Here is a 21,231-nt window from a genome sequence, read left to right as displayed (position 1 = left end):
TGCCCATACCCTGGGTGGGGTTGGCAAAAGGGTGTGGAGTTTGCATGTTCTCCCCATGTCCCCTTGGGTAGGTAACCTCACAAAAGAACATGCAGTAATCCTGGTCTCTATACTGCCTCCCCCTGATCAGCTGGGGCGACCTGATTCAGGGGAAAGGAACTGGTTGGAATAACGTGTTCCTTCCACGTTTGGCACTGGGTGAAAAATGGGTTACAAAATCGTGGGATTGAAAAAAAGCTGACACACCACTGAATTCAGTAATTGACCAATCAGAATTAAGCGTTCAACAAAGCTGATGTGTAATAAGCAAGGTATATTGAGAAATAAACCCTGACAGGGCATAATTTTGCATGTGTTGAAAGTGCAAATAAACTGATTGTGATTCTCATGAGAATGAGCTGTGATTGGAGTGTACTGTATGAAAGCATGGCTGATTGGAAACACATACTCAATCAGCAGACTGACAGCTGATTACAGCTGAGGTGCACATTGTCACTGTCGGGTGGAAACCTTGTATGTCCAAAACTGACTTTTCAGGAAATAGAAAAAATAACCTGTAGTAACCAATGTAGTTATTATGTAAGTCCGAAGCTCTTGTTAGTACTTTTCATTGGTTTAATATTTATAAAACCCACAGACACAATTTCACTTTCACTGTAAGAAAATTCAAAAATAGCAGATATACTGTACAAGCTCACAACGCAACGCATCCCGTTGTGAGCTTGTACATTTTTAGCTACTTTCGTGTCACACTATAGTATGACGAAGTAGGGCATTCATTTACGAAAAAACATAACAAGTTGAAATATGGAGATACACGGTTTCCCCGCCGACAGCCACATCTAAGCCAATAAAGCCAATTTCACCAAGTGCACCTTTTTCAGTATGACTGGTTTTCCAATCATACTGTGATATACTGTGTGTGTGTGTGTGTGTGTGTGTGTGTGTGTGTGTGTGTGTGTGTGTGTGTGTGTGTGTGTGTGTGTGTGTGTGTGTGTGTGTGTGTGTGTGTGTGTATATAGCACATATGCGCTGTGATGGGCCTAAGCTGCTGTTTTTCCTGATCAAATGACCTTGCATAGGCAAGCTTGATATACCACTTCTCTTAGCTGTGCGTACAGTTGGTGTCTACTGTAGCTGTTTGTCACCGTTGCATGCACACTGCTCTGCTCCTCAATGCCACAATGCAAATAAGACAGAATCCATTACTACACCACCAATGCAGCATACGGATATACACAGGATTTAAACAGGATTTAAACACTTAACCACTTGAACCCCAGTGTCCATATTCTGCAGCTACTTTACCACTGTGCCACCCGAACGCCCACTTTTCTTTTCTTTTTCTTAAGCTAAATTAGTCCAAGCCTGACCAAGGCACCAAATTCACACCATTGCCATGGTTACCTCATAGCAACAGCAATCCAGACGGAGAGAGAAAGACAGACAGACAGATGGAAAGATAAGGATGCTGTTTATTTTCATGGCTGTTTCTCCTTGGACAGTGTGTGTTTGTGACCGGGTAGCTCTACCCAGCCCCTGGTGGACTGTAAGGAAGCTTCATTATATGACCATTCACAGAGCTCCCGGCTTATAAAAATAACCTGGTGAGTTGGTGAATACAGTGGATTCGTTTTAGATCGACCTGGGATTTTGTAATTGTGTACTGGGCTGTCTGTAACCTGCAGCTTGGGCTTAAAGCTAACAACAGTCCATGTTAGACAAATGTAATGATTCATAAACATACTCTGAACACTATCATGCTCCTTAGAATGTTTAGCTTAGTTTAAGGGTCTGATTTGTTGAAAATAGCTGATCAACAAGCTTGTAGATCAGCTATTTTCAAATAGCTGATGTATAGGGTTTATAGTGGCTATAGCTGATGTTGATGCTACATAAAAAAATACAAAATAAAAGTCTGGGGACCCTGGGGGTCCCCGGACCCCAGTCTGAGAATCACTGTGCTATTGTATAGTGTGATTACAGGTCAATCACTAAATAGACCCTCCAGAAAACTGCGATTATGCGCATAATATCGCTTATCGCATAATATGCGCTTCGCATCGCATAATATGCGCTTCGCATCGCATATTTCCGCATATTTCGCAACTTTTCCACATATTTCGCATAATCAAGAGTTTTAGCCCGCATAATCAAGGATTTTTGCCCGCGTTTTTCTGGACGGTCTAACTAAACACCGAAGGAGAGCTGTGTTGGTAAAGCCAGGTTATTCATATCTTTTCATACATTTTCATGCAAGTATGGACATGTTGACACATGGTGTCAACATGGCAAAAAAGCACTGGTAGTTGGTACACCTTGTTTCTGCTGGGAACAGGGTTCAATTCCCTGCAGCGCTGTGCTTACTGTTTCACCTTTGTCCTGTTGTGTATGTTTATATTAAATGTTAGCAATCAATTCATTGATTCATAATACCTGAATGCACTTTTTATTATAATATATCAAGCAGATAGCCCTGTGATTACCTGTGATTACATCTTTAGCACATACTCCTATGTCATGGTGTATTAGTCGGCACAGTGGATTAATATTTCGATCGATCTGGGATGTTAAAGTTGTGCAAAACTGTGGTCAATGAATTGCCTCTTCAGCCAGATTAAACAGTAGTCACTTATAACTGTTGAGACTCCTAGATCTTAAAGACGTGTTGACATGGATAGCTTAGTGTCTAATAACATATCTGTGTTATAATGAATGGAGTATGAGAATTATGTCATACAGTGCAGATTGTAGATCGGCTCTTTTTGGAAATTTCTGAATATACCGGTCGGGATTCGAACCCCAGTCTCCCGCATGGTAAGGGACACCTAAGGCCAAACCACTATATATAGCCTCTCCCTTGAACAGGGGAGATATTTGAAGATGTAGTAGTACTTTGGACTGTCTTTGACACTGTAATGGGCTTTGGACTGATATAGACAGAGACAAAGCTGTTCATGTGAAAGATGGTTGCATACTGAGCAACACAGAATATTCACCACATGCTGACTGCATTTTTAATTTCATTGTGGTTCAAGCATATAGGCATAGGATGTTGCTGTGCATTTGATCACTTGCACCTGGGTGTGCATGCTTTCTTTATTATATATTTTAATTTCTTGATGGAATAATAACCTCCTATCCGTGGCAGCAGACCAAAATGATGGCGATTTATAGAATACCTAGAATTAGATAGGGTTTTCATTGTATATTATGTCCCACAGAAAGTAATGCTCACTAATGCACTTTGATGTCATTATTGAATGCACGTCATCCTGGCTTGAAACCTCGAAATTTAGGAACATTATTTTGTTTTTATTTATCATGTACAATTATTTCATTCATTTAGACCTATTTGTGTTTGCTATACAGCCTATATTATGTGTGCAGTGTGCTTGAGAGATATATAGGGTGTATAATTTGTAATGACCTAATAGCACAATATAGCACAATAAGAGTCAAGCAAAGTTGAGCTTTTTGCAAACTGAAAAATGGATTTTGGAGATGGATTTTGATTGGCCATTTGCATTATTCATCAAATTACTCTGAAACCGATGCCAACGATTGTCGTTCACCACTGTCATTGTCTACTGTCATTACCATTAGTTGTGGTATAGATGCTATAGCCATAGAACCATTTACAGTTATCGTTCTTGGTGTGATGGGACAGCCCTCTACACTTATTTATATTTCACATCACATTTGTCATAGTGTAAAATGATCTAAAACACAGCATGAGCACTTGTTAGTGTCAGGTTACTTTTGGTCAAAGCGGGGATCGAACTGGCGACCTTGGGATCCATACTCCCCCTTCTTAGAAACGCTAGTTTTAACATTTCAGATACATAATTGCTTGCAACAGGATTTTACATGAAGCTGAGTTAGAATTGCATCCATTCCCTTCCTTTTTCCTCAACATTTCTCTCCTTTTCCCTTCTTTCTTCTCTTTTTCTTCTTCCCCCCTTCTCCCCCCTCCTTGTCCCTTCTCCCCCCCTTACAATTTAATGTTCTCCAGCTTTAGCTCAGTTGGAAGAGCTCTTGACTTCAGACCACATGGTCATGGGATCAGCACAAACAACTCTGAGCAATCTGGCTCCAACGGGGCAACTAACTTTTTCCGCCTGTATGACCATTGCCATTGACAATGCATTGGGCGCTTAAAGTTAGATTTAAAAAACTTCAAATTATTTCAAAGTAAAAATCTCACACTAAGGTGGATTTTTTTTTTATTGTGAATCAACTTTATAGGTTAAAGTAAGGAACAGCGAGGTGGGCAGTGGTTCTCATAATGTTTAATGTCAAGGACCCCCAAATTAATATGTATTTGACCACGCACAGACCCCCATCTGAAGATATTTTGTGCCACCGACCCCATAAGTGAAAAAATATTCCAGATTTCTTTGACAAGCTTCTTGTTAACTTTGTTCTAACATCAAAGACAAGTGTCACAATGGGGATTTGAACCCAAGTTTGAAGTTTCACTGGCAGTTGCACTAACTAGTTGGCTAAAGCACCAGGTCCACTAGGGAGCAGACATGCAGCTACTTGGTCATTTATACCAAGTTCATGGAAGCAATGTCATTGGGCATCCAGGTATCAATCAACTCTAGTCTACATAGCAGGTTCTGACAGGGGGTGGGACTAAAAAAAGCAGGAAGGAAGACAGTCTGAGAGAGCTCAGAGAGAGAAACAGGTGAAAACAGAGATGTTTATAAATTCAATAATCTGGTAAATGAAGAGCTAGGGATTAATATCAGTGTGGATATATCAGCATGTTTATGTGTTTGGAGCTGGGTTTTCACTCAGTATTTCTACCATAACCAGCTGACATTAATAACTACGAGATGGACTGTGGCTGGTCAACTAACACAACTAGCCTGGAGGAGAAGAGAGTGTGTGAGACATTTGAACACATTTCTGAGTGAGTATGGATGCTATCTGAGAACTTTAATGACATGGACATAGTGGTGGAAAAAGTACTCGAATTCTTTACTTAAGTAAAAGTATCAATACTGCAATGTAGAAGTACTCTGTTACAAGTAAAAGTCTGGAATTAAAAATGTACTTGAGTAAAATATACATAAAGGGCAAGTAAAGTAAAAGTACTCATTATGCAGAATGGCCCATTTCACAAGTTCAAAATGTATACAAATATTTTCAAATGACCGAAATATATATAGGGCAGGGTAATGTATGTTTAGTAATAATAATTAAAATCTACAAGGTAACTAGTTTTCAAATAATTGTTGTGGAGTAAAAGTACAATATTTGCCTCTGAGATGTAGTGGAGTAGAAGTAAAAGTATTGAAAATGGGAACAAATCCTCAAAAGTGTATTTTAAGTACTGTACTTAAATAATTTAAGTACATGAGTACTTGAGTAAATGTACTTAGTTACTTTACACCACTGACACTCTGTTTCTCTCTCCACCCTCTGCCACTCAGGTTGAAGAGCCTCGCTGCATGTCTGGCTGACATCTCAGTGGATGTCTTGTCTTCTCACCACCTTCACTCATTAAGACCGGGAACGCATCTGTGTAACCACTTTAAAACATTATTTTATACTTTGGCTATTCAAAAAATAGCAGATCTACAAGCTCATTGCGCGGCACTTGTAGCTTGTAGATCTACATTTTTTTTTAAATCATGAAAATATGTGCACATCTTTGAATATATATATATTTCAAAGCAAACATTTATAACTCAAATCTTTGCTTCTGGGGGGTCCCTGGAACAACATATTTTGAGATGGGGTTCGCGGCCAAATACATATAATGTGGGGTCCTTGACATGAAGCAGTTTGAGAACCACTGATTTATAGCAACATACGTTTAAAAAAAAAACCTGACATTTGTAGAATCCCCCAGAAGCAAAGATTTGAGTTACAAATGTTCGCTTTAAAAATATATATATTCAAACATTGATTTTTCAAAAAATAGCCAAAGTATAAGATATTAAAGCGGTTAGAATCTAAAATGACAGATGCTTTCCCGGTCTAAATGGGTTAAACTGAACCCAGACCAGACCGAGCTTCTCTTCTTCCCAGGTAAGTCCTGCCCCATGCAGGATCTCACTAATTTCCATAGACAACTAACTCCCCGGTGGCTTCTGTTGGTGTTGTCCTGTTGACAGTCAGCTCTCATTCAAGGCACACATTGCAGCGGCCACTCCATCCTGTTGGTTTACACTCTATAACATTGGCAGGATCAGACCCTTCCTCACCCAGGAGTCAGCCCAGCTCCTTATCCTGGCTTCAGTCATATCAAAACTTGACTACTGTAACTCGCTCCTTACTGGCCTCACGCCATGTGCACTTAAGCCCCATCAAATAAAGCATGCCTGGTCTTCAACTAGCTAACTCGTTTTCAGGTCTCCCCACTTTTCAGCTCCCTCCATTGGCTCCCAGTTGTTGCCTGCAACCTTACAACCCCTCCCACTCTCTCAGATCAGCTAACACAGGGAAGCTGTCCCCAGCTAGTTTAATACTTACAAAAAAAAATTAAAGAAAGAAAAGAAAAAGACTCAAACATTTAGAAAATAGCTGATCTAAAAGCTCACAATGCCTTGCGTTGCGAGTGCGAGGCGTTGTGAGCTTGTAGATTGCTATTTTCACAATATTTATCTGTGGAACCGAGTCAAACTAAATTTCATGCCTCAACTCCTGCAATTCCAAATGCTTATCAGGGTGGGGGTCCCCAGAAATATGATTTTTTTTTGGGGGTCACAGTCTGAAAAGGTTGAGAACCACTGGACTAACACACTAGCCTGGAGGAGAAAAGAGCGTGAGACCCTTCCACGTTCTGTTCCATTGATGCTAGTGACTGACCTAGATATGACGACCATTTGTTCTCATGTGTTTGTTACTTGGTCTTGTTTTTTCTTGACCACAATGTTAAAAATGTTAATTTAGATAGCATGATATTTAGACAGATACTAGGTTCATTGTTTACCTGGTATCCTATAGTTTCACAGATAAAATTGTGTGGCAGATCAAACTTTCTCATAGATTTCACAGATAGCTTCATAGACTTGTTTGACAGCACTGTCATCAGTGTTGTGTTGCATTCATGTTAATGTATTAGTGTATTTTCAGACATTTAACCACTTAAACTCTCAATGCTTACAAAACTTGACAATTTGGCGCTGTGCTGTTCATTTTCCCCTCTACACCTAATGTCTGGGATGCGTTGTGAGCTTGTACAGCAGATCGGCTATTTTACGGCGAATGTTTCGACCAGAATAGGGATGCTAAATAGGGTTCAAGTGGTTAACCCATTAAAACCGTGAAAAGCATCTGAGTCATTTTAGATGTTGCTATGTACTGTATGTACATAGCAACAGGATGTTTGTTTTAATTTTCGGGAAAAAAATATAAGATTTTCTGAAAATGTAGGTTAGGATTTAGAAGGCGTTTTTAGCGTAGTGTTACTGTGTGTGTGTGTGTGTGTGTGTGTGTGTGTGTGTGTGTGTGTGTGTGTGTGTGTGTGTGTGTGTGTGTGTGTGTGCGTGTGCGCGGGCGTGTGCGCGCGCACACTTAACCCTTTTAGACCGGTAACACATCTGTGTCATTTTAAGATTTCTTTGGCTATTCAAAAATAGCAGATATACAAGCTCATAGAGCGGCACCGAGTGCCGCGCTATGAGCTTGTAGATCTGCTATTCTTTTTTTAAATCATGAAAATGTGTGCAAATCTTTGTATATATATTTATTTTTAAGGGGAACATTTGTAACTCAAATATTTGCTTCTGGGGGATTCGACAAATGTCTTCTAAATCCTAACAGTGAAACGTATGTTGACATGAAACCTTTTCATGTCAAGGACCCCCCAAAATGATATGTATTTGGCCGCAGACCCCCATCTCAAAATACGTTGTTCCACAGACCCCCCCCCCCCCCCCCCTCCCCGAAGCAAAGATTTGAGTTAAAATGTTCGCTTTAGAAAAAAATAAATATATATATATATATATATATTCAAAGATTTGCACAGATTTCACGATTTTTCACAAATATTTTTGAATATCCAAAGTATAAAATAATGGTTAAAGTGGTGACACAGATGTGTTCCTGGTCGTAATGGTTTAATGTTAGTTGTTAACTTCTTTGAACACAGTTGTACATTAGAGGTGAAATCTGAATCACCCACAAAGGGCTGTAGTTGACCCAACATACCACAGTGGGGCGCTAATAATCTTCCCCACCACCCCACAGGCCCCAGTGTGACCGCTCTGGCTGCTCTGTCTATGGCTGTTCTACTGTTGTAAAAGAGCAGCAGTGAAATGAATGGATTGTAAATATCACTGTGTGCATCGGTTTGTGACCTACTGTATGACCTTTGTGTTTGACCTCAGTGTGGATCCATTGTTGAGGGAGTGGATCAGGATCCTGATGCAGGGAACTCCACCTTCTATAGACCATGCACACCCTGGTTGAATGCTACCAGAGGGTAAGAATTTAACCCTAGCACCACAAGAATATACCCTGACACCACCCTATATAACACCACACCCTGCCAGAATGTTACCAGAGGGTAAGAATTTAACCCAAACACCACACCCTGCCTGAGTGTTATCAAAGGATAAGACACCACAAAACGACACTATTTGAGATTAAAAACAGGTTCTATACACCCATATTGTTAAATGTAGGGTATGTGAGTTACTTTGGTTAAAATACGTGTTAAATAGCTCTATATTGTGATAGTACTCATTCCTATAGAGTGTTTGTTCAGTAAAAGAGTCTCTCCCATGTCTCTCCAGCTCTTTATTAAACAGAAAATGCCTTTTCAGTGCTCTCTCCTGATTGGCTTACATTTTGTCACCTACCTGAAAATGTGCTATATTCTGTTATATATATATATATATATATATATATATATATATATATATATATATATATATATATATTCTATAAGCTCACAACACATCGCAATGCGACACGTTGTGAGCTTGTAGATCGGCTATTTCCACTACTTAAAAAAAAAAAAAGAGAAAATGATTAAATATGGCCTATTTTGGCCATAGTATATTATTTATTTTGATTATAGGTATCATTCATTTCTTTGTATATTTAAGTTATATGCCATATGCAATTTCTGTTTGCAAAGCCTAAAAGCTAAACATAAATTAACGTAATTTATATATTGCAATGTTCACAGAAAAAAGACAATTAAATTGTTAATCACAATTATTTGTAAGACAATTAATCGTCAAGTGGAATTTCATGATAGTCACTGATCTAGGATCTGATCCTTAGGCCTATACTCCTTACTATTGGTTGATTGTAACAGTTGTAAATACTCTGTTTCTCTCTCCACCCCCTGCCACTCAGGTTGAAGAGTGCATCGCTGCATGTCTGACTGACATCTCACAGTGGATGTCTTCTCTTCTCACCACCTTAAGCTGAACCCAGACAAGACCACGGTTCTCTTCTTCCCAGGTAGGTCCTGCCCCATGTAGGATCTCACTATTTCCATAGACAAACTCCCTGGTGGCTTCTGTTGGTGTTGTCCTGGACAGTCTCATTCAAGGCACACATGCAGCGGCCACTTGATCCTGTAGGTTTACACTCTATAACATTCGAAGGATCAGACCCTTCCCTACCCGGGAATCAGCCCAGCTCCTTATCCGGGCTTCAGTCATATCAAAACTTGTAACTCGCTCCTTACTGGCCTCCCGGTATGTGCACTTAAGCCCCATCAAATAAAGCTCCAGCTCCCTCCATCGCCAGCTAGTTTAATACCTAAAAAAAAGGTAAAGAAAGAAAAGAAAAAGACCCTTACTCCATCAAAATTAATCAACAAACCATACTATAAAAACTGGTCAAACATTGGCCAAATTGGCAAATAATATAAGAAAGAAGCAAACATTTTGAAAATAGCCGATCTACAAGCTCACAACGCCTCAAGATGCGAGTGTGAGGCTTTGTGAGCTTGTAAATCTGCTATTTTCACAATATTTATCTGTGGAACCGAGTCAAACTAAATGTCATGCCTCAACTCCTACAATTCCAAATGCTTATCAGGGTGGTGGGGTCCCCAGTTCAAATATTATTATTTTGGGCGGTCACGGCCTGAAAAGGTTCCTATCACACAAAGATTTGGTGGCCCCCCTGTAGTAACTCTGAGGACCCCTTTGGGTCCCGGACGCCCTGTTGAAGACCCATGGTTTAGACTGATGCTAGGTTCTTGGTTTACCTGTGATCCTAGTGTACTGAGGCACTACACTGTCTCTCTGCATTCTATGTACTGTATGTGTTTATCTTGCTTAATGTGAGTCGCTCTGGATAAGAGAGTCTGTCACTGATCTAGTATTTGATCCTTACTCCTTCCTATTGGATGATTGTGATCAGTGGTGTGTTACCGTGTTACGCTGTATACGTAGTATACCGTGCAGAATTTTGGGGAAAAAAGTGTATACTGTCTAGTGTCCACTAACCATTTCATCCATCGAAAACGCACTAGCGTATACCCACAACCACGCGCATGTGGTCGTGGGTATATGCATTAAATAATTATCGTATACCCCCCTCAGTGCAGGCTGTGTGTGTGTGCGCGCGCACACTTAATGTTACTTGTTAACTTATTTGAACACAGTTGTACATTAGAGGTGAATTCTGAGTCACTCACAAAGGGCCGTAGTTGACCCAACATACCACAGGTGGACGCTAAACTATAATAACCTTCCCCACCACCCCACAGGCCCCAGTGCGACACTCTGGCTGCTCTGTCTATGGCTGTAGGATCTGATCATTATTCTACTGTTGTAAAAGAGCAACAGTGAAATGAATGGATTATAAATATCACTGTGTGCATCGGTTTGTGACCTATGACCTTTGTGTTTGACCTCAGTGTGGATCCATTTTGAGGGAGTTGATCAGGATCCTGATGCAGAGAACTCCACCTTCTATATAGACCATGCACACCCTGGTTGAATGCTACCAGAGGGTAAGAATTTAACCCTAGCACCACACCCTACCTGAGTGTTATCAAAGGACAAGACACCCATATTGTATTAATTAATGTATTATTTATTTTGTTTTTCTGTAATAATTATATCTGCTCTCCTCCCAACAGACACACACGTTATAAGTGCGTGCGCGCGCACGCACACACACACACACACACATACACACACACACACACACACACACACACACACACACACACACACACACACACACACACACACACACACACACACACACACACACACACACACACAGATGTTTATTCATATGCATTTGTGTCAATAAAGATGTCTTGAAATCAAAACCCATCTTTTCATGGTTTTTGACGACGTAGGGTTAGTTAGGTTCATGTTCATGTTTTTTGACTGTATTATATTACAGTATGTTGTCATGGGATACTATGTAGTGTCCTATGACATGAGCTTTTTACTATATTGATGGTTATATTGAACATAGCATAGTATAAATATGAGGTTTTTATGTTGTAACAAAGACATTGAATGGAAGTGGTTGGCATCAATTCAATGTAAATTTCAAGTCAAACAGGCAGAATGCTGTCTAAAATCAGTTAAAAACAGAATGTAGTTTATAACTATGTGGCTCAGCTTATAATTGTTCATTAAGGTGACATGCTGCATGCCATGAGTGATATATACATATTTTCAGTTAAACTCATTTCAGATAATCAGAGAGAAGTTTACGTATGGGTGTAATACCACACTGTCTGACAACCTTATAGCCACTAATTATTTTTTAATGTAAGCTAATGTGTTTGATTAGAAAATAACTTGAAAAGTTTTGGTCATCGAAAACTAATAATCAAATTACTTAAATATGATGAAAAAACTAAACACCACATTAATAAATATAATATTAATACGGAAATATTTAAACATTTGAATATTTGTATCTTTTGACCTGCCATCTCTGCCTTCAATCTCAAATATCACCTAAAATATTCACTTGATGTGAAAGACCTGGTGGCGTGAAGGTACAGCACAGGATTCACATGCAGAAGGTTTGGGGTTTGAATCCTGGCTATAGCAGTTCCAGTTTTTGTGTTCATAAGAAGAGGAGGATGGATTTAGCCCGCCTTCCTCGGGTTGTAGAGGGAGGGGCTTAATAAAAAAAGAAAGAAAAAAAAAACTTTTTTCCCTTTTTCTTACTCAGCTTTCTTCCTCCTTTCATCTCTGCCATCTTGAGCCGTGCCTTCTTTCATCTCTGCCATCTTGAGCCGTGCCTCCTTTCATCTCTGCCATCTTGAGCCGTGCCTCCTTTCATCTCTGCCATCTTGAGCCGTGGCTCCTTTCATCTCTGCCATCTTGAGCCGTGCCTCCTTTCATCTCTGCCATCTTGAGCCGTTGGAATCTCGTTCGTATCATTTCTCTCACTGGTTGTCACCATGGTCCGAGGCTCTCTTTTACAATCTTTCTCAGTTTCGCTTTTACCATCTTTCGGGATGTCTCTTTTACCATCTTTCGGGATGTCTCTTTTACCATCTTTCGGGATTTTTCTTTCACCATCTTTCGGGATTTCTCTTTCATCTTTCATTTCTATTTTCATTATCTGTGAGGTTTGAACACACAGTCTTTGCACTCCGAGGCATTGATCTTAACCACTCTGCCACAGTGGTTCATACTTAATCTGTTCTCTTGCTTGTTAAGTGAAGGATTAGAGGTACAGGTACAAGAGCCAAATACAAACTTGGAAAAATGTCCTGGCTGGGTTCGAACTGGGAACCTTCTGGTTATAAGTCCTGTGTCTAAACCGCTACACCACAGTGGTTCTTGCTAACTCTGTCCATTTGCGTGGGTTGTATTCACTGAAAGATTAGATAAAGGTGCAAGGTGCAGGTCAAAGTTGGAAAAATGTCCTAGCTGGATTTGAACAGGGAACCTTCTGGTTACAAGTCCTGTATTTAAACCACTACACCACAGTGGTTCTTGCTAACTCTGTTCACTTGCGTGGGTGGCATTCACTGAAAGATTAGATAAAGGTGCAAGAGTCAGGTAAAAGTTGGGAAAATGTCCTAGTTGGATTTGAACTGGGAACCTTCTGGTTTCAAGTCCTGTATTTAAACCACTACACCACACTGGTTCTTGCTAACTCTGTTCACTTGCGTGGGTGGTATTCACTGAAAGATTAGATAAAGGTGCAAGAGTCAGGTAAAAGTTGGAAAAATGTCCTAGCTGGATTTGAACTGGGAACCTTCTGGTTACAAATCCTGTATTTAAACCACTACACCAGAGTGGTTCTTCCTTATTCTGTTCACTTGCGTGGGTGGTATTCACTGAAAGATTAGATAAAGGTCCAAGAGTCAGGTAAAAGTCGAAAAAATGTCCTGGCTGTGTTTGAACTGGGAACCTTCTGGTTACAAGTCCTGTATCTAAACCGCTGCACCACAGTGGTTTTTTCTTACTCTGTTCAGTTGTGTGGTATTCACTGAAAGATTAAAGAAAGGTGCAAGAGTCAGGTAAAATTTGGAAAAATATCCTAGTTGGATTTGAACTGGGAACCTACTTATTACAAGTCAACTTTTGTAAAATGAGGGTTAGGGTTTTGGTCCCTAACATTCATCGAGCTCTGGACTTAGTAATTTTTTTTCCGTTTCGGTATTGCGCCTCCGTCATGGTCCAAAACTACATTTTATCGGCAGCCTTGTTAGTTTCAAGTTTTTAATCTTCCCTTGAGTCCAAGTCCTGTACCCTTTTATAATGACACAGTGGATGATTGTGGGTATGCGGTCCAACTAAGGTGGGACTCAGGGAGTTGGACGCCCCTGCCATGCACAGCCCCCAGTGAACATATCTCATATAGTTCACTGGTTATTTTACTCCATAGATGGTCACCATTTGGGAACACCCCCCTCTGGTGGACAAAATAAATCATTACACACACACATGCACACAATGCCTTTTATATTTATGTATGTATATGTATGTATATATATGTATATATATGTATATATATGTGTGTATGTATATATGTGTTTATATAACTCTCTAGTTGAAGCAGTTTTTTAAGGGAGCAACAGATGGGCCAGTGCAATAGAGCATTTAATTTGCCTTTTTTAACCACACAACTCAATAACAATACCTACTCCTACTCCTCCCCCTACTCCGGGCCCTACTCCTACTCCTCCCCCTACTCCGGGCCCTACTCCTACTCCTACTCCTACTCTGGGCCCTACTCCTACTCCTCCCCCTACTCCTACTCCTACCCCGGGCCCTATTCCTACTCCTCCCCCTACTCTAGGCCCTACTCCTCCCCCTACTCCCGACTATATTCCCTCTTTGCTCTACCCCTACTCTACTCACTACTCTACTCCGCCTACTCTACACACCCTCTATCTATCTCAGTAACTGAGACCGAATTGGCCAGATTCGGTTTCAGTTACTAAGGTGGTGACTGGATTTGAACCAGGACACTCCTACAAGTTATTCTACGGATATCAGTCAATTTATCCGCTGCCCCAATTTACCGGGGACTTGACGTTAGTGGGAATCGAACCGTCCTGGGTTGTACTGGATTTGAACCAGCACACTCCTACAAGTTATTCTACGGATATCAGTCAATTTATCCGTTGCCCCAAGTTACCTGGGACACTTGACTCGAGTGGGAATCGAACCCATTCAAGTCAAGTCAAGTCAAGTCATGTTATTGGACAGACGCTCTACCAGTCGAGCTATGCTGTTGGCTGAGAGTTACAGGTTTCCTGGTGGTTTTAACTTATTTTCTAGAAGTTAGTCTGCAAAGGGAAGCATCACTAAGGATATCAGTCAATTTATCCGTTGCCCCAAGATACCGGGGACACTTGACTCGAGTGGGAATCGAACCCACTCAAGTCAAGTCAAGTCATGTTATTGGACAGACGCTCTACCAGTTGAGCTATACTGTTGGCTGAGAGTTACAGGTTTCCTGGTGGTTTTAACTTGTTTTTATAGAAGTTATTCTGCAAAGGGAAGCATCACGAAGGATATCAGTCAATTTATCCGTTGCCCCAGGTTACCGGGGACACTTGACTCGAGTGGGAATCGAACCCACTCAAGTCAAGTCATGTTATTGGACAGACGCTCTACCAGTTGAGCTATGCTGTTGGCTGAGAGTTACAGGTTTCCTGGTGGTTTTAACTTGTTTTTCTAGAAGTTAGTCTGCAAAGGGAAGCATCACTAAGGATATCAGTCAATTTATCCGTTGCCCCAAGTTACCGGGGACACATGACTCGGAGTGGGAATCGAACCCACTCAAGTCAAGTCATGTTATTGGACAGACGCTCTACCAGTTGAGCTAAGCTGTTGGCTGAGAGTTACGGGTTTCCTGGTGGTTTTAACTTGTTTTTCTAGAAGTTAGTCTGCAAAGGAAAGCATCACAGTAAAGACACCAGTGGGATTTGAACTCATGGCCTCTGGATCATGTATATTGCGTCTCAACCCATTGAGCTAACAGATGGCTGACAAGTACAGCCTTCCTGGTAGTTTTCAGTTGATCTTCTGGAAGCCAGTCTGCAAAGGAAAGAATCATAGGAAAGACATCAATGGGATTTGAACTCATGGCCTCTGGATCATGAATACTGCGTCTCAACCCATTGAGCTAACAGATGGCTGACAAGTACAGCCTTCCTGGTAATTTTCAGTTGATCTTCTGGAAGCCAGTCTGCAAAGGAAAGAATCATAGGAAAGACATCAATGGGATTTGAACTCATGACCTCTGGATCATGTATACTGCGTCTCAACCCATTGAGCTAACAGTTGGATGACAAATATAGCCTTCCTGGTAGTTTTCAGTTGATCTTCTGGAAGCCAGTCTGCAAAGGAAAGAATCATAGGAAAGACATCAATGGGATTTTAACTCATGGTCTCTGGATCATGAATACTGCGTCTCAACCCATTGAGCTAACAGATGGCTGACAAGTACAGCCTTCCTGGTGCTTTGACTTGAACAACAAACAAGACAAATAACTTTAAAAAAATGTGTTACAGCATAAATATAAATCCTTTTCATGGGGGGCCCTGACACTACATCTTTTCACATTGGGGTCCACTGCCCAAATACATGTCAATTTGGGGGGTTGACAACAAAGCGTTTCAGAACCACAGATTCCAAGGAAACAGCTGTAGGTGAATGGATAGAGTCACTGACTAGTGAGCCGCAGGTAACAGGTTCAAGCCTCAGCTACAGCAGCAAGTCAGGATGTTAAATCAAATAGGTATTAATAGGAGTGAAATGGTTGTGTTTCTTCACCCCAACTGCACATGACAGCAGTTTTATATCAGTTTACTGTACGTTATTTTCAGTGATGAAGACAAACCGCACAGACGTTCACTGTACTTTAGTACATTTTGTAAACTTATGACTCTGAGTAGAGTATAGCCTGACTTAAACAAACAAATAACAACTTAGTATAGTCAGATTATTTTTTACACAACTTACATTTTGTAATCAAACTACCGAAACGAAAGTTGGTCACCACCGAAACGAAAGTTAAATCCGAAAAAATCACTAAGTGTGGAGGCCAAAATCGCCCCCCCAAAAACCTGTTAGGAGTACGTTTCAGGCAATTTAGAGTTGATTGGTAGTACTTTGTAGTGACTTTTTTTGGTCCCTAACATTCATCGAGCTCTGGACTTGGTAAATTTATTTTTTCACCATTGTGTCACTACCGAAACGAAAGTTTGTCACTACCGAAACGAAAGTTAAATCCGAAAAAATCACTAAGTGTGGAGGCCAAAATCGTCCCCCCAAAAAACTGTTAGGAGTACGTTTCAGGCAATTTAGAGACGATTGGCAATTTTCGTTTCGGTAAAATTTATTTCACCGAAACGGTTTTAACTTGTTTTTCTATATACTTACCAATACTAATATATAACTAACTAACATACTTACTAATATATAACTAACTAATATACTTACTAATACTAATATATAACTAACTAACATACTTACTAATATATAACTAACTAATATACTTACTAATACTAATATATAACTAACTAACATACTTACTAATATATAACTAACTAATATACTTACTAATACTAATATATAACTAACTAACATACTTACTAATATATAACTAACTAATATACTTACTAATACTAATATATAACTAACTAACATACTTACTAATATATAACTAACTAATATACTTACTAATACTAATATATAACTAACTAATATACTTACTAATACTAATATATAACTAACTACTATCGCATAACTAATATACTTACTAATACTAATATATAACTAACTAATATACTTACTAATAGTGTCTATATTATATATAGTGTCAGTGTCTATATTATAGTGTCTCTCTAGCACCGCCCCTTCCCCTCTAGCTCCACCCCTTCCTCTCTGTAGCTCCGCCCCTTCCTCTCTGGCTCCGCCCTTTCCCCTCTAGCTCCGCCTCTCTAGCTCCACCCCTTCCTCTCTCTAGCTCCACCCCTTCCTCTCTGGCTCCACCCCTTCCGATCTAGCTCCGCCCCTTGCTCTCTAGCTCCGCCCCTCCCTCAATCTTTCTGTAATATTTCAGCTGCCTGTTTATATTTGTTCTATAACCCCTCCGCTTTATTGTCTGGAAACCACGGGGGGAAGAAGCCCCCGCGCCCACTCCCTGCACCCTCTCTTGAGTGAGTAACCTATCTGACCGACACAGGTCCTCCAGCCATTAGCCCTATTGTGTGGGACCGCGCCAACTAGTCCTAGCCACGCTAGTACTTGTGACCCTGACTTAGTCCACTGCGCCATCAGTAGCCCAGAAATTCAATGCTTTCTGTATTGATTTTAAGGGTGTCTGGGTGTGTGGGTTCAAGCCTCACTCACTCCTTACCCTGAACCTCTTCTGTAAAGGAAAGGTTCAGGGCAAAGAGTGAGTGGGGCTTGAACCCACGGCCTCTGGATATGTAGGCAGTGTGTCTACACACTGAGCCATCAGCTGCCTTGCTATGAATGGTCTTCATTCCTTTTTGCGACCACGCCACGCAAGACCACGCAAGTGAACAGAATAAGGAAGAACTACTGTAGTGCAGTGCTTTAGATACAGGACTTGTAACCAGAAGGTCCTGAGTTCGAAACCAGCAAGGACATTTTTCCAACTTTTACCTGACTCTTGCACCTTTATCTAATCTTTCAGTGAATACCACCCACGCAAGTGAACAGAGTTAGCAAGAACCACTGTGGTGTAGTGGTTTAAATACAGGACTTGTAACCAGAAGGTTCCCAGTTCAAACCCAGCCAGGACATTTTTTCGACTTTTACCTGACTCTTGCACCTTTATCTAATCTTTCAGTGAATACCACCCACGCAAGTGAACAGAGGTAGCAAGAACCACTGTGGTGTAGTGGTTTAAATACAGGACTTATAACCAGAAGGTTCCCAGTTCAAATCCAGCTAGGACATTTTTCCAACTTTTACCTGACTCTTGCACCTTTATCTAATCTTTCAGTGAGTACCACCCACGAAAGTGAACAGACTTAGCAAGAACCACTGTGGTGTAGTGGTTTAAATACAGGACTTGTAACCAGAAGGTTCCCAGTTCAAACCCAGCCAGGACATTTTTTCGACTTTCATCTGACTCTTGCACCTTTATCTAATCTTTCAGTGAATACCACCCACGCAAGTGAACAGAGTTAGCAAGAAATGCTATGGTTTAAATACAGGACTTGTAACCAGAAGGTTCCCAGTTCAAACCCAGCCAGGACATTTTTTTGACTTTTACCTGACTCTTGCGCCTTTATCTAATCTTTCAGTGAATACAACCCACGCAAGTGAACAGAGTTAGCTAAAACCACTGTGGTGTAGTGGTTTAAATACAGGACTTGTAACCAGAAGGTTCCCAGTTCAAATCCATGTTTCCAACTTTTACCTGACTCTTGCACCTTTATCTAATCTTTCAGTGAATACCACCCACGCAAGTGAACAGTGGGGGTCTGTGGAACAACGTATTTTGAGATGGGGGCCTGCGGCCAAATACATATCATTTTGGGGGGTCCTTGACATGAAAAGGTTTCATGTCAACATACGTTTCACTGTTAGGATTTAGAAGACATTTGTCGAATCCCCCAGAAGCAAATATTTGAGTTACAAATGTTCCCCTTAAAAATAAATATATATACAAAGATTTGCTCACATTTTCATGATTTAAAAAAAGAATAGCAGATCTACAAGCTCATAGCGCGGCACTCGGTGCCGCTCTATGAGCTTGTATATCTGCTATTTTTGAATAGCCAAAGAAATCTTAAAATGACACAGATACACGCAAGCACGCACGCACGCACGCACACACACACACACACACACACACACACACACACACACACACACACACACACACACACACACACACACACACACACACACACACACACACACACACAGTAACACTACGCTAAAAACGCCTTCTAAATCCTAACCTACATTTTCAGAAAATCTTATATTTTTTTCCCAAAAATTAAAACAAACATCCTGTTGCTATGTACATACAGTACATAGCAACATCTAAAATGACTCAGATGCTTTTCACGGTTTTAATGGGTTAACCACTTGAACCCTATTTAGCATCCCTATTCTGGTCGAAACATTCGCCGTAAAATAGCCGATCTGCTGTACAAGCTCACAACGCATCCCAGACATTAGGTGTAGAGGGGAAAATGAACAGCACAGCGCCAAATTGTCAAGTTTTGTAAGTATTGAGAGTTTAAGTGGTTAAATGTCTGAAAATACACTAATACATTAACATGAATGCAACACAACACTGATGACAGTGCTGTCAAACAAGTCTATGAAGCTATCTGTGAAATCTATGAGAAAGTTTGATCTGCCACACAATTTTATCTGTGAAACTATAGGATACCAGGTAAACAATGAACCTAGTATCTGTCTAAATATCATGCTAATATCAATCTAAATTAACATTTTTAACATTGTGGTCAAGAAAAAACAAGACCAAGTAACAAACACATGAGAACAAATGGTCGTCATATCTATACTAGGTCAGTCACTAGCATCAATGGAACAGAACGTGGAAGGGTCTCACGCTCTTTTCTCCTCCAGGCTAGTGTGTTAGTCCAGTGGTTCTCAACCTTTTCAGGCTGTGACCCCCAAAAAAAACATATTTCTGGGGACCCCCACCCTGATAAGCATTTGGAATTGCAGGAGTTGAGGCATGAAATTTAGTTTGACTCGGTTCCACAGATAAATATTGTGAAAATAGCAGATCTACATGCTCACAACGCCTCGCACTCGCAACGCGAGGCATTGTGAGCTTGTAGATCAGCTATTTTATAAATGTTTGCTTCTTTCTTATATTATTTGACAATTTGGCCAATGTTTGACAAGTTTTTAAAGTATAGTTTGTTGATTCATTTTGATGGAGTCTTTTCAAATCATGTGGGGACCCCCCTGGGGGTCCCAACCCACAGTTTGAGAACCACTGTGTTAGTCGACCAGCCACAGCCCACTTTGTAGTTACTAATGTCAGCTGGTTATGGTGGAAATACTGAGTGAAGGAGTACGGGGAGAGTGAAGTGCTAAGGGCTGAGGTTCAGTCTGAAGAGGTGAGTCTTCAGATTACGACGGACTATTGAGTGAGTCTGCAGTTCTAACTGCAATGGGGAGTTCATTCCACAGTTTGAGAGCCAGAAGGGAGAAGAGTCTGGGACGTGTGGAGCGTTGTCCCGGATGTTTTAGGGAAGGGTCTGACCAGAAAAGTACTGAAGTTTGTTACTTAAGTAAAAGTATCAATACCGCAATGTAGAAATACTCTGTTACAAGTAACAGTCCGGAATTCAAAATTGACTTGCTATGACTTTGGTTGCTCTGCAGGCCAGCATCAGTGTTTTGTACTCAGTGCAGGCAGCAACTGGGAACCAGTGGAGGGAGCTGAAAGGGGGGGAGACCTGAAAACGAGTTAGCTAGTTGAAGACCAGGCATGCTTTATTTGATGGGGCTTAAGTGCACATGGCGTGAGGCCAGTAAGGAGCGAGTTACAGTAGTCAAGTTTTGATATGACTGAAGCCAGGATAAGGAGCTGGGCTGACTCCTGGGTGAGGAAGGGTCTGATCCTTCCAATGTTATAGAGTGTAAACCAACAGGATGGAGTGGCCGCTGCAATGTGTGCCTTGAATGAGAGCTGACTGTCAACAGGACAACACCAACAGAAGCCACCAGGGAGTTAGTTGTCTATGGAAATTAGTGAGATCCTGCATGGGGCAGGACTTACCTGGGAAGAAGAGAAGCTCGGTCTGGTCTGGGTTCAGTTTAACCCAT

This window comes from Gymnoscopelus microlampas, assembly GCF_963454915.1.
Source record: "Gymnoscopelus microlampas genome assembly, chromosome: 22".
NCBI classification, from domain to species: Eukaryota; Metazoa; Chordata; class Actinopteri; order Myctophiformes; family Myctophidae; genus Gymnoscopelus; species Gymnoscopelus microlampas.
This window is presented reverse-complemented; position numbering follows the sequence as displayed.